Here is a 10838-nt window from a genome sequence, read left to right as displayed (position 1 = left end):
CAGAAGACTCATAGATAGGAATCTTATAACTCATAGTTGATAGATTTGTTTAGTTTCTTTTTTTAATTTTTTTTATAATAGCAGGATCGCGGACCGGAGCCTCGACGGAACTTCACTCGACTCCTCAACTCATCATTCCACCATTCTCCTTGAACTACACGTGACATGATTTCCCTATAACCCGTGATATGTAGGCAGTCCAAAACCAGGACTCGGTTACACCCTATCTTTTATTTCTTTTCCTTTTGAATAACGGTATGGTCAAAACTTAGTCACATGGCTCACCTAGTCTTTGCCTGAAAACTCTTCATGTTTCCAAGCAAAGAGGGGCAGCTGTGAGCACCTAATTTTTGACTATATTTGAATTTTTACCACCTTCTACTATGTAAATATTTTTAGAAATTTAATATATATTATTTTTAGATTTGTTACATTTTTTTAATATAGGGCAAGAATTAAAAATAATTTAAAAGGTCAAATTATTATTAGTAGTAGTATTTTTGTTTTTTATCTTTATTTTAAAATAAAATAAATTAAAACAAAAACCGAAAAAAATAAAAGTAAAGGTAGCTGAAATTTGTTTTTAAAAAAAAAGTAAAAGAAAGTGAAAATTTATGAAGCAGGAACAAACCAGAGCAGAATGGCGATTCTCAAAGGATGAATGTCACCAAATGTAAGCTCCTTAAAATCTTCAGCATGCATCACTACTGTCCATACCTCTCATTTTCGTAGCTTAACCCATGTTGAACCTTTTCGCCTTGGGGGATCCAGCTCATAGTTCCGGGTAGAAGTACTTTTCGCTCAGGTTATTTTACGTAGCTTAACCCAGGTAGATCTTTTCGCCTTGGGGGATCCAGCTCAAAGTTCTGGGTAGAATTACTCTTCGCCCATGCTATTTTCGTAGCTTAACCCGGGTAGAAACTTTTCGCCTAGGGGTATCCAGCTAATATTTTCGAGTAGAAGTACTCTTCGCCTAGGCTATTTTACGTAGCTTAACCCAGGTAGAACATTTTCACCTGGGGGGATCTAACTCATAGTTCCGGGTAGAAGTACTCTTCGCTCAGGTTATTTTACGTAGCTTAACCCAGGTAGAACGGATCCAGCTCATAGTTCCGAGTAGAAGTACTCTTCGCTCATGTTGTTTTATGTAGTTTAACCCGGGTAGAAACTTTTCGCCTAGGGGAATACAACTCATATTCCGAGTAGAAGTACTCTTCGCCCAGGTTTGCTTTTCGTAGTTTAACCCAGGTAGACCCTTTTCACCCCAGGGATTCAGCATTTTTTCAGTAATACAGGGTGCCAACCCCTGGTTATATTTCCTTTTCAGTAATACAGGGCGCCAACCCCTGGTTACATTTTCCTTTTCAGTAATGTAGGGCGCCAACCCCTGGTTACATTTCCTTTTAAGTAATGCAGGGCGCCAACCCCTGATTACATTTTTTTTCAGTAATACAGGGCACCAACCCCTGGTTATATTTCCTTTTCAGTAATACAGGGTGCCAACCTCTGTTTACATTTTCTTCTCAGTAATACAGGGTACACCAATCCCCTTATTATATTTCCTTACCAGCATAGGGTATACCAATCCCTGATCTCCTTACCAGTATAGGGTACCCCAATCCCTAGCTGTGTTCTCCAACATAGGGTACACCACTCCCTAGTTGATTTGATTTTAAATGCAGGATACACCACTCTCTGGTATCATTGCCAATATAGGGTATCCCATTCTCTGACCAAATTTTCCCAACATAAGGTACACAAATCTTTAGTTGAGACATTCTTTTGGGACCAAAAAAAAAATCATCATGACCTTTTTAGGGTACACCATTACTTTTTTTTTATTTTTCTTTCAATAAAGAAGTAGTTTAGAATTTTGTTACAATAACTCCCGAAATTTTTCTAGTGAAAACTGGGGCAGAAAAATTTCGTTTGTTTGCTTGTTGTGATGTCTGAGCAGGTTTTACCTCGAGGCACAAGGTTCGAGATGAACAAAAGAAGAAGCAAAATAAAGAAAAAAAAGTGAATCCAAATGCAGAAGCAGATGGAAATGATATGGACTGCTCAAAACATGACTGAAGTTACGAGCTTCACATTTACCGTTTTGCTCAGAAGAAGCCGTAGAAGAATGAACTAGCACCTACAACTAGCAAGCATCAAGGTTGAGATCAGAGACTGCATGAACAACCAGTCAAGACTCAAGTTCAAGGTTCACAAGACTTATAAATAGGAATCTTGTAACTTATAGCTGATAGGTTGGTTTAGTTCCTTTAGATTTTGATGTAATAACAGGGCCACGGACCGGAGTCTCGACGGAACCTAGCTCGACTTTCGAACTCATCACTCCATCATTTCTTCTTGAACTACACGCGACCTGATTCCCTTATAACCCGGGATATGTAGGCTGTCCAAAATCAGGACTCGGTTGTACCTTTTTCTTTTATTTTCTTCCTCTTTTGAATAACGATATGGTCAAAACTTAGTCACACTGCTCACTTTATCTTTACCTAAAAACTTTTAATGTTTCCAAGAAAAGAGGGGCATGCTGTGAGCACCTAATTTTTTACCGTGCTTGAATATTTCTGGCTCCCATCTTCCCACGCGTGTCCCCACTCTTTGTACCCCACACTTTGTCCCCACTCCACTTTCTCTTGTCCCCCATGCTTGCCCTCATGCTTGTCCCCCCACACTTTGTCCCCTCTCTACTTTCCCTTGTCCCCCATGCTTGTCCCCCACTCACAACCCCTAACTCTTTTCTTCTTCATCAAAAACGGACCAAAGGAACCCCTGAAGGGGAGGAGAGCTCAATCCTTTTCTTCCTCTAAGAACAAGGATAAAAGATTCCAGCTTCAAAAATAGTCCAAAAAATCAGCCAAAATCCAGTCCCAAACCACCACAAAGCACCACCCAAAACAACCCCAAAACCAACTGAAACTGACCGTGATACAACCAAAAAAAAAAAATTCAGCAGTGTTCATTTCCAAAATCGAGTTGCGTCGCACCACATGAACCATCCAAAATTGTTCGTTTCCACCACTGTCAAAGCCCAGATGATGTTCGAGTTTAGAGAGGTTCGTTCAAGGTGAGTTTTTCCCGGTCATTTGAGCCCCGGTCGAGGTGCTTGTATGCGGTCCTGTTCATTTTCGAGTTTCAAGTTGTTAGACAAGCAAGGTTCGAATTAAGTTTAAAGGTCTGTTCTTTATTATCTCTCTTTAGAAATGTTTTGGGACCTAAACGTGTTTTTTGTGATTAGATTATTCAATAAACAGATTCGAGACTTGATTTGGTCAGATTATGATTTGCATGTTACTTTATGATATTGCCATTTATCTGAGTTAAATTAAAAGCCTTGTGTGGGTTCATTTTGAGTTTATTTTGCAAATATTACTTTCAGTTTGATATATAACAAAATAAGGAAACATGAGTAATTTAGTTACAATAAGAGAAAGAAAAACGGCACTGCCCATAAATTTTATAATAGAACTGGCCCCAAATTTTAATTAAAGATTAATAATGAGTGGGCATACTTGTAGTTTGAATGAATTAACTGGTATGTGCCATAGTAGAGTCGGCTATTTTAGGCCCAATTCTTTGTAGTAATAGTTGGCCCACTTCCGTTATATACCAAAGCTTGTCCATTTCCTCTATGACAAAAGTAACTGACACATATTAATTACAAAAGGCTCAATCACAATTCTTCCACAGTAATCCCATCGTCCATGATCTTGACTTTACATCAAATTCCAATTTGGAAGAAGAATCATAAACGCATATTAGTTGCTTTAGGGGGTATTAATAAATTATCATGACTATGAGTATGGTTCTCGTGGCATAGTCATGATACGTAAATCCAAAGTCAAGTGCGTGTTTCACGCGACTTGACCACAACTTGAAATAACTAAAATAAACACGTTACGAATCGCGGGTGCATTTCATGTGACGCGGGTTGCAATGTGTACAAAAATGACAAGTGTATGACATCGTAGCTTGTTCAAAAATAACTCCATAAATACTAAAAAGCGATTGAGTTAAATAATTAAAAGAGGTTTAAAAGGTTAAAAGTTCACAATAGGTTTAAAACATGTAATAAATAAGATAATTAGGCCAATTATTAATAGTTGAGCGACCGTGCTAGAAGTACGGAACTCGGGGAATGGCTTACACCTTCTCCCCGGTCAACAGAATTCCATACCCTGACTTTGTTTTGCAGACCAATAATAAAAGAGTCAAATCTTCCTTTGACTAGGGATTCAAACAAAAGGTGACTTGGAACATCCAAAATATCAATTCCAAGTGGCGACTCTGTAAATAAAATAATTCATATTCAAGTTTGTCACTTTAATTTGAGAAACTCTTTAACCCACTATCCATAACACATATTTATCTTTTCGGGGGTAGAAAAGGGGTGTGACATCCTCAATAGGGGGATCCTCTACCGGATCCGCTGGTGGTATAGCTGGGGCAACTCTGGGACGTCCTCGTCCCCTACCTCGGGTTGGAGCCATTCCCCGTCCTTTGCCTCGGCCTTTGGCAACAGGGGGAGCAGCTCCTCCCGGGCCTGGAACATCCGTCGTGCGCGTTCTCACCATCTGTGAGAGAATAAGAGAAAGACACTTAGTACAACATCAATTGCACGATAGGAGATGAAGAAAGAGTAGTTTCCTAACACCCTATAGCCTCTCAAAGATAAGTACGGACGTCTCAGCACCGATCCGCAAGACTCTATTAGGTATGCTCATAACTTGTGAGACCTATGTAAACCTAGAGCTCTGATACCGTATTGTCACGACTCAATTTCTCCTATGGGCCGTGATGGCGCCCAACGTTATCTCTAGGCAAGCCGACAATGAACTAACTCTGTGATCCATTCTTTTAAAGATTTAAAATAGTTGATTATTTAGTTTTGTGCATAGTTAAGAAGTAAGCATTTAATAAAAATGAGTTGTCAAGATTTTTAAAGCAGTGAGATAAATAAGACAACCCAAAAATCATCACATGTTTGCTAGCTTAAACAACTAAGACTTGGTGTCACAAGAGTACGAGCAACTAGTAGAATATACAAAAGAGTTCTACACTACTGTATGAAATGGAGTAGACAGAAAATACAAGCAAAAGAAAAGACTTCGGCTACTGCGGAACGGCTAGGAAGACAGTTCACCGTGTAGTCTCGTAGAAGCGATCAAGTGTGCGCGCAGGACTGATATCCAGATGCATCTGCCTCAGGCCCTGCATATTAAGTGCAGAAGTGTAGCATGAGTACATAAACAATATGTACCTAGTAAGTATCCAGTCTAACCTCGAAGAAGTAGTGACGAGGGGTCGACTTTGACACTTACTAGGGGCTAACAATAAAATGTCAAGACAATAACCATGCATGGATTTCAGAATATCTAACAATAAAATGTCAAGACAATAACCATGCATGGATTTCAGAAATATATATATATATAACAGGAATAGTAAACAATCCTTTCGCTAATAGTATGTCCCAAGTTCAATTTTCATCATTTAACAATTTATATCTTAAGTCAACAAAACAATATCAATTATAATTGATTCCAAAGATTTATCATGCGCACTTTATGTCGAGGTCGTACGGCCCGATCCAACATAAGAATATTTAAACTGTGCACTGTCGAGGGTCGAACGACACGAACCATAGATGTATCTATCTGCTACCGAGGCGTTCGGCCCGCTCCACGAAAAGAGAAAATACTTTATAACAGCCAATTCAAGATTTATTTAGGAGGCATTTATTTTAATAAATACCAATTATCAATAACAGTTGAGTGGCCCATTCAAGAATTAAAGTAAGTGAAATTTAGCCTCCTACCATTTCCCTGCCAAGTTCCAACATGATTTAAGCAATTAAGTTAGCAAGTAGGGTGCAAACATCGTAAATATAACATGGTATGGCTCCTAGACTACCCGGACAATAGCAAAATCAGTAACTATGTACGGACTCTCGTCACCTCGTGCGTACGTAGTCCCCACAAATAGGAGCACATATTAATCAATTCACTTATGGGGTTAATTCCCTCTTACAAGGTTAGAAAAGAGACTTACGTCGTCTCAAGCCTACTTTCCGGTCCAAGATTGTGCTCAAACATTCAATTCGGTGCCAAACGACTCGAAACTAGTCAAATATTATATAAAATGATCAATACATGTTCAAAAGTTCTTATTTTAACTATTAAAGTGATTATCCCAACCCCAAATGTAGGATTCCTAAAATTCATCTCCGGGCCCACATACTCGAATTCCGAAAATTTTAAAAAAAGTTGTTACTCATAACCTCATGAATTCAAATATATGATTTTCACTAAATTCCATAATAAATTTCGTGGTTAAATCTCATTTTTATCAAAAATCTAGGTTTTTACCTAAACCCATAATTTTCACTAATTTACATGTTATAATCTACCCATAAACAATGTATTTAACTCACGTTGTGTAGAATTTACTTATCTCAAAGATCTAGGTAAAATCCCCTCTCTAAGAGCTCCAAGAATCGCCCAAACAAAAGAAATAAGTGATCTAAAATCTGTCATTAAATGAGGATTCTGCCTCCAGCGATTATCGCACTTGCGGTGCCTTGACCGTATTTGCGGTGCGTGGTCCACTTCTGCGGAGGTCTTCAAGCCCAGCGATGGCCGCTTCTGCGGACGGGATCCCTCTTCTGCGGCAAGCGTGTCGCTTCTGCGGTTGGGTCCGCTTCTGCGCCCTTCCTCATCGCACCTGCACGTTCGCGGGTGCGCACGAAAATTCACATTTGCGGTCCATGGCCAAACACTTCAGAACCGCTTTTGCGATACAACCCTCGCACGTGCGGGCTCGCACCTGCGGCCAAAAGCTCGTAGGTGCGGGCACACCAGAACTGGTGCACCAGCAACCCCTTTTGAGTCTTGACTCAGTCCGCGCATCGTCCGAATGGCATCCATGGTCCCCGAGGCCCCGTCTAAATATACCAACAAGTCTATAACCATAATACGGACTTGCTCGAGCTCTCGAAATGCGTAAAACAACAACAAAACCAAGAATCACACTCCAAAACCAAATTGAATCAAAATATGAACTTCAAGTTCTTCAATTTACTCCCAACGCGCCGAAACTTACTTAAACTACTCAGAATGACACCAAAATTTGCGTGCAAGTCTTAAATCACCATACAGAACTATTTCCGATTTCGAAATTTCATTTGGACCTCGATAACATAAAAACCTACTCCAAATTAAAGTTAAAGAACTTAAAAACCTTCAAAGAACTAACTTTCACTATTAGGCGCCAAAACGCTCCCGGGTCATCCAAACCCGATCCGAACATACTCCCAAGTCCGAAATCATCATACGAACCTATTGAAAATTCTGAGGTCGTTTACTCAAAATATTGTCCGGAGTCAAGCTTAGCTAGCTTAGCTTTTTTAGCCAACCTCAAGGAACCAAGTGTTCCGATTTCAACCCAAACCCTTCCAAATCCCGAACTAACCATCCCCGCAAGTCATAAAACGGTAAAAGTACGTACGAGGAGTCTTAATTAAGGGAACAAGGTTCTAGAAAGAAAAACGACTGGTCGGGTCGTTATAGTATAAAAATTTAAACTTTATTATTTTCAGGAAAAATCTTGCAAGTTTATAATTTTGAATTTTAAACTTGCAAATTACACAAGAGTTCTTTCATGAATTAAAAAAAAAATTCAAAGTATAATTCATGAATAAAAAATTTCAAGTGTTTCTAAAAAGTTAGTCATTTCCTCGATATTAATTTAAGGAAGATTCATTGGAATTGGATTTATCTTGATCATTGCTTCTGTCGCTTGGTCAGATCTAATTGTCATACCTCTTCAATTTCTTCGTCCTCTAAATGCTCTTTTTCTTTGCCTCGATTTCTTCACTTTACTTTAGTTCAATCTCTAAAATAGATTAGATTCCAAACACTCTCCAGTCAATGAATATCTAATGTCTCCGAGTTGCTGTCTTTAGGGGTATTTGTCCACTCACCAGCCAATGAATATCTAATGCCTCCGAGTTGCTGTCTTTAGGGGTATTTGTCCTTCGGACGGTACGTTATTTAGATATTTCAGTTCGGTATTTTCGGTATTCGTTTTTGTAAAATATTATATCAATATCGTACCTAATTAAATTTGGTATAGTATTTTTTTTTTTTTCGATTTCGATTTATTCAGTTTGAATACTAACTAGTGCATAGAGACATAGACGGTAATATTCTTAATTAAAATACTCAAAAGTATAAAACTAAAAATATTTGTTAACAAAATTTTTGTCAAAAACTAGCAAATACCAACCTAGAGAGAGAAATAGAGAATAAAGGAAAGTAAAATTTTAGATTTCTTATATTTAAGTTATAATTAATAAAATATGTATTGTGTAATATAATATATATTTTGGTACAGTATCGATATTTCGATAATTCATTTTAAAACACCAATACTATATCTAATACTAATTTTTTTTTAAACTTAAACCAAATACCATATCGAGTACCAAAATATCGAATACGGAATACCAAAATTTTTGATTTCGGTACGTAATTCGGTATTCACCAAATTATGCGCAGCTTTAGCTGTCTTCCTTGGTTAAAAGTGCTTTCTGGCGCCATGCTTGAAAATAAGTATTTAAGCTTCTTTTTTTTCCGCCAAGTATTAAAGCTTGTTAAAGTTGGTATTCGTTGGGTATATTCCAAATATAAAGGTATGCTTCACCGACTGATCTTTTAGAAGAAGTAAAAGAACCAGACGTCGGAATATTTGGACTAGCATTATTTAGTAGCTAGTAAAATTGCCCTATCAAAGGCCTCATTGCATTTTTGACTATGCAATAAAGAAAATAAAAAATGTGAAACAATGTTAAGCTAATTAGTATGTGTTTTGCGGGCCAAATATATATAAAAAACACAAGTTGGAACCTATAAACTATCCAATGGTTGGACTTTGTTCTTGTAATACCAGTTCTCTGTGTCAAAAGCATAAAAACAAACAAACAAGAAAAGGAAAAAGAAAATCTACTCTACATCACAATCGAACCACACACAAGTCTCACGGAGTGTCGGAGATCACCCGTGCATATGGATTAACTCTCAATCTTCAAAAACTAATAAACAAAGAAAAAAGAAGCATAACCATTCTTATATCATGTCAAGATTACTTAATGCAGAAATGATAAATTTTCCATTAGAGAAGATAGAAGGGAGAGGAAGCATTAGAAGTTTCTGAAATATTATTGTGTCCAAAAAAGTAAAAAATTGAGCACTTCTATATAAAATTATTATAAATATGAAGAACATGTTGATGGAAGCTTCCCAAAGAATTTATAAGGCAAATTATATTATCCTATTAGTGACAAATTCTTATTTCATGATCTGTTATGTGCTTCACGTTTATGCTCCGGGATAATTTTGCCTGCAAAATATAAAATCATAATTCACACTTCATACACGACAATGTCTTTCATGCAATTCTTTCTGAAAAGTGTATAAACAGAAGGAAATAGATATTCTTACCAGTCACGACCAATTATGAAAATGGCCGATGTAACATCGTCATTGTTGAAGGCGATTTTGTCGAAGTTCATCTAAAAGGCTATTACCGTTGTCCATAATAATCTCAGTGTTGGTTGCTCTTTCAATTTTCAAATTTCTTATATTTCTGTTTTGTTAGCAGCAGTTTGTCAATGGGTGCAACAGTTCGAAAAAAATTAAAGACATTAAAACTGACGCCTTTTCATCTTTGGTTTCATTGAATGTCCCAAAGAATTCAATAAGGCAAGTTATCCTATCGTTGACAAATCCTTATTTCATGATCTATTATGTGCTTCGCTTTTGTGCCCATGATAATTTTGTCTGTAAAATATAAAATCATAATTCACACTTCATAGATGACAATGTCTTTTACTCAATTCTTTCTGAAAAGTGTATATACAAAAGGAAATAGATATTCTCACCAGTCACGACCAATTGTGAAAGTGACTGATGGTAGACTAGGAACTCGTGTTTTAGCTACATTTTACACTCTAATTACTATACTTTTATTGTATTTGAGCCTAACTATTAGTACTGTGTACTTATTATGTGTGTGTTATGTTGTATAGGATGTGATTTCGAGTGAAGATGCAAGTTTGAAGCTAAAATGGATGATTTGGAGCTTTGAAGTCTGAGTAGAAGCCCAAGATATTAAGTCGGGATCACGTTCGGGGCTGGAGGACCAAGTATGGATGTCAAAAAGTGAGAAAAAAAGATTACTCTAAGAATAATGCACTACCGTGTCGCGCCGCGCCATGCGCCGAGGGGCGCGGGTGGCTAGTGCAAAATTCCTGCATAGTAATAAAATAGGTCTCTGAACTTTTCCACTAATGCGGCGCATGGTGCGCTGTCTGGAGCGCCGCGACAGTGTATTTTCTCGCCAAATTTTTCCACTTCGACTTGGAAAGGATAGTTTCGTCCGGGCCCCTACATGGTATAAATACATCAAAACAAGAATTTTAAAGGACTTTGACCTTGGAAGCTTTTGGAGAGCATTGGAGGCTACAAGACACAAGATTTCGTCATCTTTCCATCAATTCAATACGGGAATTTGGATTGTAATGTTAGATTGTTGTTTTCTTACTCTTTAATTATATTTGTGATGACTAGCTCCATGATTGTGGAGTAGTTTCCCTTAGGGTTTGACGGATATGGTGTTTTGATTGCTATTTGAGGATTTTAACTCTAGTTCTTTATTTGTTTATGGAGTTTTGAATTATTTGCAACTTTATTCACCAGTTTATATAATCGAAAGAGGAATATTGTGGTCATTATCATGCATTATTTTATTTGGTTTATTTCAGTGAT

The sequence above is a fragment of the Nicotiana tomentosiformis genome, chromosome 8, assembly GCF_000390325.3.
Source record: "Nicotiana tomentosiformis chromosome 8, ASM39032v3, whole genome shotgun sequence".
Taxonomy (NCBI): Eukaryota; Viridiplantae; Streptophyta; class Magnoliopsida; order Solanales; family Solanaceae; genus Nicotiana; species Nicotiana tomentosiformis.
Note: the sequence above shows the minus strand (reverse complement) of the source record.